The 17,289-nt window shown below is 42.5% G+C and overlaps 1 protein-coding gene across 4 annotated transcripts in view; it reads right to left on the reverse strand.

Annotated features, from left to right (window-relative positions):
• The window catches only part of LOC141425797 (uncharacterized), a 239,909-nt gene that overhangs the window by 77,118 nt on the left and 145,502 nt on the right, over positions 1 to 17,289 (reverse strand). For 3 of the 4 annotated variants that reach the window (XR_012450903.1, XR_012450905.1, XR_012450904.1), the window contains one exon: positions 10,897 to 11,140. The exons of the other annotated variant lie outside the window; for it this stretch is intronic. The gene's annotated coding sequence lies outside the window, so the exon portion shown is untranslated. The remainder of the gene's footprint in view (positions 1 to 10,896; positions 11,141 to 17,289) is intronic. 4 annotated transcript variants of the gene reach the window in all.

Raw genomic sequence — 17,289 nt, forward strand, 5'->3', positions numbered from 1 at the left:
CTCAATGCAGAGAAACTAAAGCAGATACCTTAAAAGCAACTGAGGCCAATAGGAGAAGTGGACCAGGAACTAGAGAAAAGGTTAGATCAAGAAGAATTAACTTAGAAGGTAACACACACGTACAGGAAATTAATGTGAGTCAACTCCCTGTATAGCTATCCTTATCTCAACTAGCAAAAACACTTGGTCCTTCCTATTATTGCTTATACTCTCTCTTCAACAAAATTAGAGATAACTGCAAAATAGTTACTGTGGATATTGAGGGGATGGGGGGAGAGGGAGGGGCATAGTGGGTGGTGAGGGAGGGGGTAGTGGCAGGGGAGAAATGACCCAAGCATTGTATGCACATATGAATAATAAAATAATCAAAATTTAAAAAAAATCAGAGTAATGGCATCTGCTTGGAGTGTATGCTTAAAAACTTTAAAAAGGGATTTAATGGAGACTATGGAGTCAAGTTAAGTCCTGACAAGCTTAGGGCCCTTTGTGAATTAGATTGGCCCACTTTTGGTGTAGGGTGGCTCCTGGAGGGGTCCATACACAAAATTGTTTTCTAGGAAGCTTATAGGGCAATTGTGGGGAAGCCTGAGACCCAGATCAGTTTCCGTACATTGTTATTGCTGGAAGGATGCAGTTCTCAGCTGGTCTGCATGGCTAAGACCATGTCTGGAAGAAACCTGTAGGATCATGGTAGCTAGGGTGGTTGCAACCTACAACTGGAGGGAGAAATCAAAGGAGCCTGTACTGGCCAAAAAGTCTGAGGAAATGCCAACACCCTGGGTGCTTTATTCAACCCTGCCACTGTCACCAAGTTCTGCACCCTCAACTTTGACAATGAATGGGGAAACTCAAGGGACAGTCACACCTGTAAAATCTGGCCTGGAAACCTCTGGGGCCTCAACTCCCCTGACCTCCCCAAGTCCTATGAACCCCATACCCACTCTTAAGTCTTCCAGTTCTCACCCCACATCCCTCATTCAATCAGGTGCATCCAACCAGTCTCCGCAAGGACCACTCCTCTTCTCAGATTCCCACTGCCCTGCAGATGTCCCTGAGGGAGGTATGTGGCCCAGTGTATTATGACCAGGATGGTCAAATACAAGGAGGAAGGTGGACATTCATCTTCCAGTTCTTTACCACCACATGCCTCCTAAACTGGAAACATCATACTCCCTCCTTTATGGAAAAACCTGAAGCTCTGATTGATTAAATGCAGTCCATCATTCAAATTCATAAACCCATCTGCTGACAGCTTCTTCTATTCAATATGGAAAAGTGGTGGCATATAACGTTGGCAGCTCTAAAGTGGTTGGAAGATCATGCTCCTGTGGGCACCTTAAATACCCAAGCCTACTCTCAGGCCCAGTTCCCCGAGGAAGATCCCTCCTTGGGACCCTAATGATGACTGAGGCTACCAGGGCTTGAACAATACTAGGAGGCACTACTGGTAGGCATGAAGGAGGGAGGGAAAAAGGCCACAAACATGAGCAAAACATCAGAAGTCCTCCAATGACCAGACAAGTGTCCCAGCCAGTTTTTTGAGCATTTGTGTGAGGCCTTCTGCTTGTACAATCCTTTTGACCTGGAAGCTGCTGAAGACCAGCAGATGATTAATGCCACTTTTGTTGGCCAAGCCCATGGGGACATAAGGTGAAAGTTGCAGAAATTGGAGGGATTCTCTGGAATGAATGCCAGCCAGCTCTTGAAGGTGTGCACAAAGTTTTTTGTCAGTCGAGATCAGGAGGCAAAATGGGAGGCCAACAGGAAAATGAAAAAGAAAGTGGACCTCCTTGCTGCAGCCCTTGTTGAATGGTCAGGCAGGCCCTGATGGGCTGGCCTGAGCAGAGGCAGGGGCAATCACTACGGACGGCAACCAGTGCCCCTGGGAGGAAGTAGGGAAAGATCAATGTGCTTATTGTCGTCAGGATGGACACTGGAAGAATGAATATCCCCAACAGGCCAGGGACTCCCAAAAGTCCCCCCAGACCAGAGGCTGAGGCTGAGTTGTCAAGGGAAAGTATCAGCCCACCCATGGGGAAGCCACCCCTGGGAGGAAAACATTGTGGACTGGCAGTCCTGGATATGAAGAGGAATAGGACAGACTGAGCTCCATTTTACTAGGCCCCCGGGAGCTTATGGTCCAAATGAGGTTAGGGGGGTCACCCCATTGACCTCATGGTGGACACAGAGGACTCAGTTGTGACCCAACCAGTGGGTCCCCTTTCACAAAAGCATACAACTATTATCAGGGTTACAGGGAACTGGGCCCACTGCCCCTTCTTAGGGTCTAGACAATTTGATCTTGGGAGCTATGAGTGAGGCACAAATTCCTCTATCTCCTTGATTGCCCTGTGGTCCTGATGGGCAGGGACTTATGTAAACTGAGGGCACAGATTACCTTTGATTCTGATGGCATGGCAGCCTTAAAACTGAGAGGACCCAAGACAAAGACTCTAACTCTCATGGTGGCACAAGAAGAGGAATATTGGCTCTATGCTCCTAAGGGAAGGCTTCCTGAGATTTCCAAGCTTTCCCTCAAGTTTCCAGGTGCTTGGGCTAAAGATAACCTCCCAGGCCTGGCCAAAAATGTGACCCCAGTAGTGGTAGAATTAAAGCCAGGGGCCACCCCCATCAGCCAAAAGCAGTACTTCATTCCCTGCAAGGCCCAGGTTGGAATTCAAAAACACCTTAACAGACTCCTAAAGTATGGGATCCTTTGACTGTGCCAGTCATCTTGGAACTCTCACTTATTACCTGTCCAAAAACCAGGGACCAAGGATTTTAGGCCATTTCAGGAGCTCTGGGAAGTAAATTCAGTAACTGTCACTCTGTACCTCATGGTCCTGAATCCCTACATGCTTTTAGGCCTTGTCCCAGATGAAGCAATGTTTTTTTACCTGCCTAGATCTTAAGGACACTTTTTTTTCCTGCATCCACCTCGCTCCACAGAGCCAGCCTATTTTTGCCTTCCAGTGGGAAAATCTCAATACTGGGGATAAGGGGCATCTAACTTGGACTCAGTTGCCACAAGGCTTCTCAGACTTGAACTAGGCCTTGCTATCCAACCTCAAAGCTTTCTCAGCTGACCATCATGGCTCCACACTCCTCCAGTATGTGGATGACCTCCTGCAGCTGGACCAACTCAGGAAGACTGTATGGAAGGGACTCATCTCCTTCTCTCTCTTTTATGGGAGGTGGGTACAAAGTTTCTTAGAAGAAGGCCCATATTTGCCAAAACACTGTCAAATACCTCAGCTTTCACCTGTCATAGGGGCAATGCAGGCTTGGCTCTGAGAGAAAACAAGCTGTCTGTTCCATTCTGGCTCTCAAGACCCACTGGCAAATCAGAGAGTTTTGGGCAGCCATGGGTTACTTCCAAATCTGGATTCCCTAGCTACTCACTCTTGGCTAAGCCCCTCTGTGAAGCCACAAAGTGGGGAGAAAAGGAATCCTTGGTATGGAGAGAGGAACAAGGGAAAGCCTTTAGAGAAATTAAGAGGGCACTCGCAAATGCCCTTGCTCTAGGCCTGCCGGATGTGATGAAGCCCTCTTTTTTTGTACATCTCTGACTGAAAGGGGGTAGTTGTTGGGGTTCTGACCCAGCTACAAGGCTCCTGGCATCATCCGGTAGCTTACTTGTCAAAGCAACTCAATGCTGTTTCCTGAGGCTGGCCACCTTGTATATATGCCCTGGCAGCCACTGCTATCCTAGTGGCAGAAGCAGACAAGCTTACCACAGGGCAAGAACTCACTGTCTGGGCTCCATCCTGACTCTCATAGAGTATAAGGGAAATTACTGGCTGACCAACTCATGGATGGTCAAATACCAGCGTATGCTATGCGACAACCCACACATTTGGCTGGAGGTTGTTAACACTCTGAACCTGGCTGCCCTATTGCCAGTTGGCTTGGGTTGCCCAGAATATGATTGCTCAGAAGTTATGGATGAAATTTTCTCAAGCTGGCCAGATCTAACCAGTCTATTGGCCACACAGACATTACATATTTCACAGATGGCAGCAGCTTGCCGGGTATGTGATGGTAATGCTGGACTGAATCATTGAAGTGCACCCACTGCCTGTTGGAACTTCTGCGCAAAAGGCTGAACTTGTCACCCTCACATGGGTGCTCCAGCTTGCTGCAGGAGTATGGGTAAACATCTACACTGACTCTAAATATGACTTCACAACCACTTATGTCCATGGGGCCATATATAAAAAGAGGGTACTCATTAACTTGGGAGGAAAAAGTATTAAGTATGGGCAAAAGATCCTTGAACTGCTAGATGCTATATGGGCCCCTAAATGGGTAGCAGTTATACACTGCTGAGGGCACCAAAAGGGAGATGCAATAATTGGTTGAGGAAACCAGAGAGTCAACGGAGAGGCCAAACAGGCAACTCTCACAAAGGGACCAGCCCTAACTGCTCTGACAGCTGCCTTGTTCCCATGTCCCTTAGCTGAATGGGACCCACAGTACACACCACAAGAACAGGCCTAGTCCAAGACTGAGAAGGAAAGTTTTCTACTGGACAGATGGTGGAAGTTTGCCGGTGGTCACATCGCCATCCCTCAGTCACTGGCTCCCACAAGTAGTTCAAGTAGTTCCACAAAGGAACACATTCAGGGCAAACAACCCTTGAGGCCATCCTGGCCCAGCACTTATATGTCCCCAAGTTCTCCAACATAAGTAAGGCAGTATGTGAAAGATGAAGCCTGTGTGCCAAAAACAATCCCCGGCAAGGGCCAAGGGCTGGTGGAACTTTTCTTGAAAACTTGATCATGGACTTCACTGAAATGCCAAAGTTCGAGGATGCAAATATCTATTGGTGTTTGTCTGTACCTTCTCAGGATGGGTAGAAGCCTTCCCCACACAGACCAAGAAGGCCCAGGAGGTGGCCAGATGCCTGCTAAAGGAGATCAGCCCTTAGTTTGGGATACCTGTGTCTATTGGGTCAGATAATGGGCCAGCCTTTGTGGCTGAGGTGGTGCAGCTGGTAGCTTAGGGCTTAGGAGTCACCTGGAAGTTGCATATGGCCTACTGCCCTCAAAGTTCAGGAAAAGTGGAACATATGAATAGGACCCTAAAATTACAGCTGGAAAAACTATGTCAAGAGACCCATCTACAGTGGGATCAGTTACTACTTATAGCATTACTAAGGATCAGGTCAAGCCCCACGAAGTGGACAGGGCTTTCACCGTTTGAAGTCCTTTATGGATGCCCACCTTCCTTAATCAAGGGTATACAATGGGACCATCATATACCATCAGAAACAAAGAAATAGGTGACCTCACCTTGAGACAACAGATGTAGGCTCTCTGGTTGACTCGAAAATCAATGACTGGGTCTGGGAGAGACTTCTTGTTAGCAGACAACACCCTTACAAATCAAAGGATGCTATTTGAGTAAAAGAATGGAATGTCCAACCATTAAAACCCCATTGGAGGGGCCTTTTTGTTGTTATTTTGTCTACCCCTACTGCAGTTAATGTAGCAGAAATTACTCCCTGTATCCACCACAGCCGAGTGAAGCCAGCCTCTCTAGAGTGGGAGTGCATCCCTGACCCAGCCATGCAAGATCACCCTCTGGAATGCCTGAGCCCTTCCTTGACAGGACACTGCTTCCCAGGAAATAAGAGGGGACCACAAACAACGGGACAACAGCCCTGCTCTAGTCACTCCAGAAGCTGACTAGTCTATACACAGTGGAAGTCGAATATGGGGTGTACTCCTACTCTCCTCTATATACTTGGACTCTTACCTTTTGGGTTTGCTCTTGCAAAGTTTCCCCCATGTACTGAATGTTATAAGAGAGCCTTTGTTGGGACCTCTGGGCAGCCATATTTTGTATCATACACCTACCCACAGGTTGGATATTACATCAGCTTATATACTCCTCAAGTTTGTGAGGTTGCTGGTAAGCAATACTGGAAGTCCCAGAGTAAGGGGAACAATGCAGGCTACATTTGCAATGGAAAGCAAGAAGAGTGGATCTGCTGGACCTCTTTGGGACACTGGAAAAGTTACGATGGTGGGAGAGTTCAGGACCTAGCTTGGGAACAATTTGTTAGAGAGACAGCACACTGAATGTCAGAGGTACTTTCACCCCGACCAAGGCCGGCTGCCAATCAAGGCACTGGGCAACTGTATAGTGAAATCAGAAGCAAATTATGCAGAGGATTAGATCTCCCAACAATAGGAAAAAAAATCTTTTTTGTAGACCTAGTGGAAAGGATTGTCAAAGAACTAAATGTCTCAAACTGCTGGGGGTGCACAGGCACCCTCATCAGTGAGGAATGACCTTGGAAAGGGACAAGTTTAAATGATTACCAACTTTTATTGAGGAATTAATCTATAACTAGAAAAGAAGTAACCAACCTCAGACCTGGGCTCTCACATCAGAGGTAATTGGAGAAGAATGTATCAAAAGAATTGGGCCAGAATATGAAAAGTGGGTGGAGGAGGCCCCTTGTAAAAGGGTACTCTCTTGGAATGGGACTAATCTAACCTGGTGGCCTAATGAGCCTAAATGGTATTGGACATTGCCCCCATCGGAAAACAGTCCCAATGTCATAATTCTCCATCCAATGGAAGCCTCTTAAGTTGTTCTACTATTGGCAAGGCAAACCCATTCCAAAGCATCCCTGAGATTGGCAAATATTGGGATAACCTCACCAATCCTGACCCAGGGTGGTGGAGGGCTCTGGGTTATTCTGGATATATGGGAAGTGAGCTTACACCAAACTCCCTGGGACTTGGAAGGGAAGCTGTACTATAGGAATTATCCAGCCTGGGATTTTCCTCTTGCCCAACCACCAAGGGGAACAGTGCGGGGGGGTGCCTAGAATTAAAAGGGACCCCGAGGTGGGTGACCAACAGAGATGGGGAAAAGACAAATGGCCTCCCCAGAGGATCATCAAGACCTATGGACCAAACACCTAGGCACAGGATGGGAGCTGGGGTTACTGGATCCCCATTTATATGCTCAACAGAATCATTAGGTGACAGGCAGTCATAGAAATTATTACCAACCAGACTGCCTCTGACCTAGAGCTACTGCCAAGTAACAGACCCAAATGCTAGCCACTATATATCAAAATCACCTGGCCTTGGATTATCTTTTAGCTGAGGAAGGGGGAGTATGTGGCAAGTTCAACCAATCAGACTGTTGTCTCCACATAGATGACAGCAGTCAGGTAGTAATGGAAATTGCCACTAATATTAGACAGATGCCACATGTACCCATATAGGTGTGGAAAGGGAGGAACCCAAATAGTCTGTTTAGAGGTTGGTTCCCTACCTTGGGCGGACTCTGAAGGGGAGGGATAGTTCTTTGTCTTGGGAGCCTATTTGGTGTTACCCTGCTGGTTCCCTTGGTATTGTGGCCACTATAGAAAGGAAAACAGCCACCCATGCAATGATGCTGTGGAAATACAGACCCCTAAGTCAGGATGATGCTCTTTGACTCTAGGTGGGTCTGAGCATCAAAGGGGGGAATTATGTAGTGGAAAGGAGGGAAGACATGGCAGGAAACTGAAACTTAAAGAAACTGAACCTGAAAATGGTCATGAAGCACTGAGGGTGAAGTAGCCAATGAAATTACAAGTAACCATATATGGGTTCAACTTTGCTTCTCGCTTCTGTAACCTGCTTGCAAGGGTATAGAAGGCAAGGCCCCTTTCTTCCTGGGGCTCAGCCTTGGATGTGAGTCTGCTGAGCCACTGATGGCACACTAATAAATATTGCTTCCAAAAAGCCTTGGTGTCCCGTTTCTCTGCTTGGATATCCTGCAACAGAATAAACCAGACTCAGAGAGACAAAAACCATATGTTTTCTCTCATATGCAGAATCTGGATTTTAAAAAGACATGAAGGCAGAAGTGGAGCTACTGGGGGACGGGGCCACCAGCAGGAGGAGCGAGGAGAGCAAGAGAGGGTAATGTGCTCAAAGTACGTAATACGCAAGTATGAAAAGTTCGAATGAAACCCATTATTTTGTTCAATTTATTATATATTGAACATATATGTATATATTCATATATCTATACATGAAAAGACACAGAGAAAGCCTACTGCGTATTGCTAAATGAAAGAAGCTAATCTGAAAAGGCTTGTCTTAGTTCATTTTGTGATACTACAATAGAATACCTGAGACTCAGAAACTTAAAAAGAACAGACATTTATTACTTGTGGTCTGGCAGGTAGGAAGTCCAGTGTCAATGGACCACCTCTGCTGAGGGCTTTCTTGCTGCAACACATAGTCAGATAGAGAAAGAGCTCAAGCTCACAGCATTAAGCCCCATTATAATTAAGCTTAATTCACTTCTTAAGGGCAAATGCCTCATGTATTAAACTCCTCCAATTTGGCCCCTTTCTCAACACTGTTGCATTGGGTAACAAGTTTCTAACACACAAGCTTTAGAGGACACATTCAAACAGTAACAGTCCCCTTTTTATTCCCCCAATTATGTTCTTTTCAAATATAAAACACAACTATTCCATTCCAATAGCTCTAAAGCTTTAACTAATTCCACTACCAACTCCAAAGTCTAGAGTCTCATCAAAATCAGATATGGGTGACAATTTATCCTGAGGCAATTCTGCTCCAATGGTAAACTGTAAAATTAAAGAGTTATCTACTTCCAAAATACAATGGTGGCACAGGCACAGGATAGACATACTCATTCCAAAAAGAATAGGCAAGAAAGGAGGAACTGGTCTTAGTTAAAGCTAAACCCCAAAGTGAAATTCATACTGAATCTTAAGGTACCAGGCAATCTCCTCTGACTCCAGGTCCCACATGTTGAGCACATGGGGGCAGGGTTTGGGCACCCAGGGCCTCAAGTAGCCCTTCCCTTCTTTGCTGGACTCAGTCCACCCTGAAGCACTTACAGGTTGGAGTCTTAGGCATGCAGTTTACCCTTGGTTGGAGTTGCATCTCAGTAGCCCTACAGTTCTTTAGTTTTAGAGGCTATCTCGCTCCCACAGCTCACTAGGCATTGCACTAGTTGGAGCTGTCTGTGGCAGCCTCACTCCCACAGCTTTGCTGGGCATGGCCTTAATGGGGCTTTCTGCAGTGACTTTTCCCTTGCAACAAGTTTTGGCCTGGGCCTCAGACTATCTGATGAATCTTTTGAAATCTATATGGAGGCTGCTGTGATCCTACAGCTTGCATGCTCTATGCATCTGCACGGTCAGAACCACAAGGACATCAATGCTAACTCTTGTGCCTTTCAGAGAGATGGGCACAGGCCTTACCTGGACCTGACCTAGAAGCACTGCACTAGAATGTGGAGTCCCAAGGCAGTCCTGACCAGCAAATCCTGAGGTCCCAAAGGCTCCTTTCTGGAAATCTTGCCCCCCAGGTCCAGGCTTGCCTCTAGGACCTCTGAAAGGCCACAGTATTGTTCTTTCATTACTCATTTGTTTCACACAAGTTCACTTTACCATATTATGACACAGCACAAAGGCTCTCACCAAATGCTCTTGAACTTCCTAATCTCCAGAACTGTAAGCTAAATAAACCTCTAGTGTTTACAAATTACCCAGTCTGTGGTATTCTGCTATAGCAGCAGAAAATGGACTAAGACAGGCTACCATACAGGAAAATCAAGGAATAAAATCCACATTAACCCTAATTAAGAAACAAAATTTGAAAGCCTTGTACACAAAACTTATGTCTTATATAGTACCTCACAATTAATGGATTCAAATATTTTTTATTAATATAACTTAAGCCACATTCTGTCTGCCAGTAGCACACACAACTGTTTCATCAAGGTACTGATACATTTTTAATCTCATAACTTCCCAGTTCTAAATCATAAAATAAGACTTTACTAGATTTCAGTTCCATCTGACTCATGCCTTTCCTGCTTCCCTAGATAATTAAAGCAGTATATCCATTATTATGTTGTACATGTAGGTGAGACTTTATTTTTATATTTCAATGACATGTTCTTATACTTTAAAAAGGCAAGCAGCAAGAATTTCATATAGTTGAAAGGTTAATTCTTCTAAAAGCCTCAAAGTTTCTCAGTTATATATCAGAATAAGGGATTTATTACAGAAAATGACATGGGTACATAGAGTAATAGCCTCTTTAAGAAATTTTTATGTGTGTGTGTATGTGTGGTGCTGGAGATGGAGCTGAGGGCCTGCTACCACTGAGCCCTAATCCTCATTATAAATGTTACAAGAAGAAAATGCAGGCAGAATATGAGGAGTAAGCAAGATAACTGGATATGGCCCATTCTACCACTTTTGTTAATAATGTATATAAACTCTCCACATTTTTTATTAGGATAGCAGGATGTAGGGAGGGGAATGTTTTACTATGAATAACTTTCTACAAGGCCATACCAGCTGGTCAAAATTCTTAAAATGCTCAGCAGTAAAATATGAAAGATACAGCAAGCACTACTGTCCAACAGCCCAGAATTTTAATCCTTATGCTGAGTTGGTAGCTGTAAAATCTCAAGTAAGTTATTTTGCCTTTCTGAATCTGTAAAATAGGGATATAAGTATTGTATTAACAATGTGGTTGAGCAAATGGAATGAGATAATATACACGAAGTGCTTTTCGCACAATGTCTGGTAAAAATGTAGAAACTTACTGGGTACCGGTAGCTCACACTTGCAATCCTAGCTTCTCAGGAGACAGAGATCAGGAGAATTATGGGTCAAAGCCCGGGCAAACAGTTTGCAACACCCTATCTTGAAAAAAACCCATCACAAAAAAAAAAGGGCTGGTGGAGTAGTTCAAGGTGTAGGCCCTGAGTTCAAACCTCAGTACCACAAAAAAAGTAAACACTCAACAAATGAGTACAATATAGGCTATACTACTGTTTGAGGGCCCCAAGAACACGGTGGATCAAACACTAGTTGATTTCTCTTACCTAATGGTCCCAAATTGGTGGGTGGGCTCTATCTGGTGACATCATCCTGAGACTCAGATTGTTGTTTCTGCCATTCTTCAGGTCAAGAATGCTGCTGCAGAAGTAACCGTTATCCAGCCAGTGAAAAGAGGGAAAGGAGGCAGCCCAAGCAAGCAACCTTCTCCAGGGAAATGATGTTTAAGTTGCCCACATCATTTTCACTCATAGCCCTTCAGCAAAACAATCTTTCATAGGCCACATCTTCCTGCAAGAAATGTTGAGAAATAAAGTTGGGCAGCTGTGTAACCACCTCAAACTCAGGTGTTCTCTTGTTAAAAGGATGAGAGGTTAGCAGTCTCTGCCACAATAAGCTAGTTTGATTGTAGCAAACATGTCATAAAAGATGTTCCAGTGAAGCTGTCAGAATAAGGAAGGTATGCCAGAAAGTAGATGAGTGTCTTGAAAGAGGATTAAAATTCAGCAATGAGTAATTCCAGAGCTAACAATAGTAACAACCATATGCACTTAGCAACAATCGTTAGTTGTGAATCCTGGTATCTGCAGTTTGCAAATTGACCTGCATTTGATTCCTGATTTACATTTTAACAAGTATCAGCAGCTGGTTGGGTCTGATAATAGGTATGGTGTGTGTTGGCCACAATTCAGGGGAGTGTAGGGATTTCAGCCTTCTCTCAAGGCCACCCACAGTGAATTCTGCATTGGCTTCCTTATTGAATCTTTATTCACTCACATAATCTATATACAAGACTAGTGTCACAATTTCCTCCCTAGGTCTTCCAGCACAGCACTCTTAGCTAGGAAGTTGGGCCCTGTCTCTTTATACTTCCAGCTGCTAGTTAGCTTGCTATAAAGCAAATCCAGGACTTACAACCACAGTGTTGCTGCTCATCTGAGTTTTACAATTCCCTGGTTTTGTACTATCACTTCCTAGCAGGTAAAACCACCTGGAAGCATTGGACTTGCCATATTAAGCATTGACTGTCAACCTATTAGAAGTCAGTGTGCTGAAGTGAGACTAGCATGCCAAAAACACTAACCCCAGTACTGGCTTCTTGACTTCTTTTTCCTAAGGTCTCAGCACACCTTTTAGTTACACTTGCTCAAGTAATGACTAGAGCAGACAGAAAGCATGAGGAAAGAAGGGTCAGGGGCTCCTTGAGAGCAGAATGCCAGTTCCTTGAGAAGGAACTGTTCAAGGTAGTGACCTAGGACTGGAGCGAGTATGGCTTGAAACTAAGTTCCATGACAGAAGAAGCTATGTCATCTTATTCACCAAATATTTCCAATGCATAGCACAGAATTCAGCACCTAGTAGGAGGCAATACTTGGTGATTAGGTGAGTGAATACTAAGCACAGATGTGAGTACAAAGAAGAGTGAAGCCTAGTTATGAAAACCAAATACCATAAATATACCAAATATTCCCTATCTGCCAACATCTCCTAACAAAAGGAATCTACTCCTACTACTAAGTCTTGCATCACATCTGGGCCCAGCAGCAAGATCAGCTACATAACTTATGAAGACCTGTGCAAAGCGAAAGCATGGAGCCCTTGTTCAAACATTAAAAATTTTATAACAGTGACAATACATTAAACAGAATGCACGGAGCCCTTCTGTGCCCAAGACCCCATATAACTGCACAGCTTATGTGCCTATGAAGCCTCCAGTCCAGCAGCCTTATTTACATACTACCTACATAATAAGCCTACTCCCTAGATCAGTTGACTGAGCAAGACCAATTAGCTCTTCTCTAGATGATTGAATCTAAGAGACAGAGAAAGTTAGCCAGTTAGATGGAGATAGGCACTGAGTTCTCAGCTAATGTGGCCTTAGTGCTGGTAGCCATTCTCAACCACATACGTATAGTTCCATAACCAAAAAGAAGCCAATTTAAGGAAAGATGTAGACTGCAACATCATTAGGTGAGATAATCAAGACCCCATGTGACAACAGAGAGAGTCACAGGTACAGAGAAGCTGTCTGATGAGTTCTCAAGAGGCCAGACTGTAGAGTTCACTGTTCTGTTCTCTTGAGGCCCAACTGTACATTTAGCAATCCCCTGTGCTCTTCTAATCAGATCATAAGTTGAGGTAATTGGAGTAGCAATTGTAGTGGGGGTTTGTTTTGCATTATGCTTTTTTAATTTCAACCGAAAAATATCTGACAAAATCATGAAGTTTTTAAACCAAGAGGGTGGCATTCCAAAGAATTGGGCTATAGTTTCTTATTCTTTTCTGCCTAAGGTATGATCCTCAAGAGGGCTGGGACCTCAGGTGGCAGTTAAGAGGTCCAAGTAGAGAAGAGAAAAATGACTAGGCAAAATCCCTTAGCTGTCGTATTGTGGGCTAATAGCTGGTCACTTAATAAAAAGGGAGGATGATGTAGAAAATCATTAAAAAAAAGACATGTTAAATATTTTATGAATTTAAAACATTTAAATGGATATACGTCCACTAAATTTTGCACTATAGGGCCAAGTCATTTTTCTCTCCATTAAGATATTAAATGCAACTTAGAACAATTTTTTTACATCTCCCACACAGAATACAACATCTATGATTTCCAATCTTGATTTCTTTAAATTGTGTTTAAAAAAATTTTTTTTATTATTGTTGTGCTGGGCGGGGGTACATTGGAGCATATGCAAAATTTCTTACAATGTATCAAGTATATCATACTTGAATTCATCCCCTCCACTGCTATTTCAAATTAAAATGAGTATAAATTTTCCCCAGAGTTTTATATTTATCAATCTTTATGATTATCTCAGCAACAGTGAATTTTGACAGTAGTTTTTAAACCACTTATTAGGTCTTTTCAACCACGTAAATTACTTTTTCAGAAATAATTTAATACAATTACATTTGCCAGTTTTAAGTGGACAACTCAATGAATTTTGACAGATGCATTGTCTTATTTAGCCACTACCACAATCAAGGTACAGAACATCATCATCACCCCCTAAATTTCCTTTTCAGTCAATCTCCTCCCCCATCACCCAGCCTTTGGAAACCATTGTTTTGTTATTGTTATTTTTGTTTTATTTTATTTTATTTTTTGGTGGTGCTAGGGGTCAGACTCAGGGTCTTTCACATGCTAGGCAAGTGATCTATCACTGAGCTATGTCCCAGCCCTACTGGTTTGTTTTTTTATCACTCTGTTTTTGTCTTTTCTAGAATTTCCTATAAATGCAATCAAACAGTACACAGTCTTTTGTTCCTGCTTTTTTTCACTGAGCATACTACTTTATTTTTTTTAATTTTAAAAAATTTTTATTTCATTCATATGTGCATACAATGTTTGGGTTATTTCTCCCTCCTACCACCACCCTCCCTTAACCCCCCAACCTCCCCGCTCCCGTCCCCTCCCTCTCCCCCCCACCCTCTCGATACCCGGAAGAGACTATTTTGCCCTTATCTCTAATTTTGTTGAAGAGAGAGTGTCAGCAATAATAGGAAGAACCAAGGGATTTTGCTAGTTGAGATAAGGATAGCTATACAGGGAGTTGACTCGCATTGATTTCATCTGCATGTGTGTTACCTTCTAGGTTAATTCTTCTTGATCTAACCTTTTCTCTAGTTCCTGGTCCCCTTCTGTTGGCCTAAGTTGCTTTAAGGTATCTGCTTTAGTTTCTCTGCGTTGAGGGCAATAAATGGTATCTAGTACTTTAGGTGTCTTACCTATCCTCATACCTGCCTTGTATGCTCTTGCTTTATCATGTGATCAAAGTCTAATCCTCTTGTTGTATTTGCCCTTGATCTAATGTCCCCATATGAGGGAGAACATACGATTTTTGGTCGTTTGGGCCAGGCTAACCTCACTCAGAATGATGTTCTCCAATTCCATCCATTTATCAGCAAATGATAACATTTCGTTCTTATTCATGGCAGCATAAAATTCCATTGTATATAAATACCACATTTTCTTGATCCATTCATCAATAGTGGGGCATCTTGGCTGTTTCCATAACTTGGCTGTTGTCATAACTTGGCTGTTGTCATAACTTGGCTGTTGTGAATAGTGCCGCAATAAACATGGATGTGCAGGTGCCTCTGGAGTAACTTGTGTCACAGTCTTTTGGGTACATCCCCAAGAGTGGTATTGCTGGATCATATGGTAGATCAATGTTTAGATTTTTAAGTAGCCTCCAAATTTTTTTCCAGAGTGGTTGTACTAGTTTACATTCCCACCAACAGTGTAAGAGGGTTCCTTTTTCCTTGCATCCTTGCCAACACCTATTGTTAGTGGTGTTACTAATGATGGCTGTTCTAACAGGGGTGAGGTGGATTTTTAGTGTGGTTTTAATTTGCATTTCCTTTATTACTAGAGATGGTGAGCATTTTATCATGTGTTTTTTGGCTACTTGAATTTCTTCTTTTGAGAAAGTTCTGTTTAGTTCACTTGCCCATTTCTTTATTGGTTCATTAGTTTTGGGAGAATTTAGTTTTTTAAGTTCCCTGTATATTCTGGTTATCAGTCCTTTGTCTGATGTGTAGCTGGCAAATATCTTCTCCCACTCTGTGGGTGGTCTCTTCAGTTTAGAGACCATTTCTTTTGTTGAGCAGAAGCTTTTTAGTTTTATGAAGTCCCATTTATCTATGCTGTCTCTTAGTTGCTGTGCTGCTGGGGTTCCATTGAGAAAGTTCTTGCCTATACCTATTAATTCCAGAGTATTTCCTACTCTTTCCTGTATCAACTTTAGAGTTTGGGGTCTAATATTAAGATCCTTGATCCATTATGAGTTAATATTGGTATAGAGTGATATACATGGATCTAGTTTCAGTTTTTTGCAGACTGCTAACCAGTTTTCCCAGCAGTTTTTTTGAAGAGGCTGCTATTTCTCCATCGTATATTTTTAGCGCCTTTGTCAAAGACAAGTTGGTTATAGTTGTGTGGCTTCATATCTGGGTCCTCTATTCTGTTACACTGGTCTTCATGTCTGTTTTTGTGCCAGTACCATGCTGTTTTTATTGTTATTACTTTGTAATATAGTTTGAAGTTGGGTATCGTGATACCTCCAGCATTGTTCTTTTGACTTAGTATTGCCTTGGCTGTTTGTGGCCTCTTGTGTTTCCATATAAATTTAACAGTAGATTTTTCAATCTCTTTAATGAATGTCATTGGAATTTTGATGGGAATTGCATTAAACATGTAGATTACTTTTGGGTTATAGACATTTTTACTATGTTGACTCTACCAATCCATGAGCATGGGAGATCTCTCCACTTTCTATAGTCTTCCTCAATCTCTTTCTTCAGAAGTTTATAGTTTTTCTTGTAGAGGTCGTTCATATCCTTTGTTAGGTTTACACCTAGGTATTTGATTTTTTATTGAGGCTATTGTAAATGGAATTGTTTTCATACATTCTTTTTCAGTTTGTTCATTATTAGTGTATAGAAATACTAATGATTTTTCTATGTTGATTTTATATCCTGCTGCCTTGCTATAGCTATTGATGGTGTCTAGAAGCTTCTGAGTAGAGTTTTTGGGTCTTTAAGGTATAGGATCATGTCGTCTGCAAATAGGGATATTTTGACAGTTTCTTTACCTATTTGTATTCCTTTTATTCCTTCTTCTTGCCTAATTGCTCTGGCTAGGAATTCCAGTACTATGTTGAATAGCAGTGGAGATAGTGGGTATCCTTGTCTAGTTCCTGATTTTAGAGGGAATGGTTTCAGTTTTTTTCCATTATTTATAATGCTGGCTGTAGGTTTGTCACATATAGCTTTTATAATGTTGAGGTACTTTCATTCTATTCCTAGTTTTCTTAGAGCTTTTATCATGAAATGGTGTTGGATCTTATCAAAGACTTTTTCTGCATCTATTGAGATGATCAAGTGGTTTTTGCCTTTGCTTCTGTTAATGTGGTTTTTTACGTTTATTGATTTTTGTATGTTGAACCACCCCTGCATTCCTGGGATGAACCCTACTTGGTTGTGGTGAATGATCTTTTTGATGTGTTGTTGAATTAGGTTTGCCATTATTTTGTTGAGGATTTTTGCATCAATGTTCATTAAGGAGATTGGCCTATAGTTCTCCTTTTTGGAGGTGTCTTTGCCTGGTTTTGGCATAAGTTTAATCCTGGCTTCATAAAATGTGTTAGGCAGGTTTCCTTTCCTTTCTGTTTTGTGGAACAGTTTAAGGAGTGTTGAAGAAGAACTGTTGGTATCAGTTCTTCTTTAAAGGTCTGATAGAATTCAGCAGAGAATCCATCAGGTCCTGGACTTTTCTTTTGGGGAGACTTTTGATTGCTGCTTCAATTTCATTTTGTGTTATAGATTTATTCAGTTTATTAATATCCTCTTGGTTCAGTTTTGGATGATCATATGTATCTAGAAATCTGTACATTTCTTTAAGATTTTCGAATTTATTTGAATATAGGTTCTCAAAG

The sequence above is a fragment of the Castor canadensis genome, chromosome 8, assembly GCF_047511655.1.
Source record: "Castor canadensis chromosome 8, mCasCan1.hap1v2, whole genome shotgun sequence".
In the NCBI taxonomy this organism is placed as follows: domain Eukaryota; kingdom Metazoa; phylum Chordata; class Mammalia; order Rodentia; family Castoridae; genus Castor; species Castor canadensis.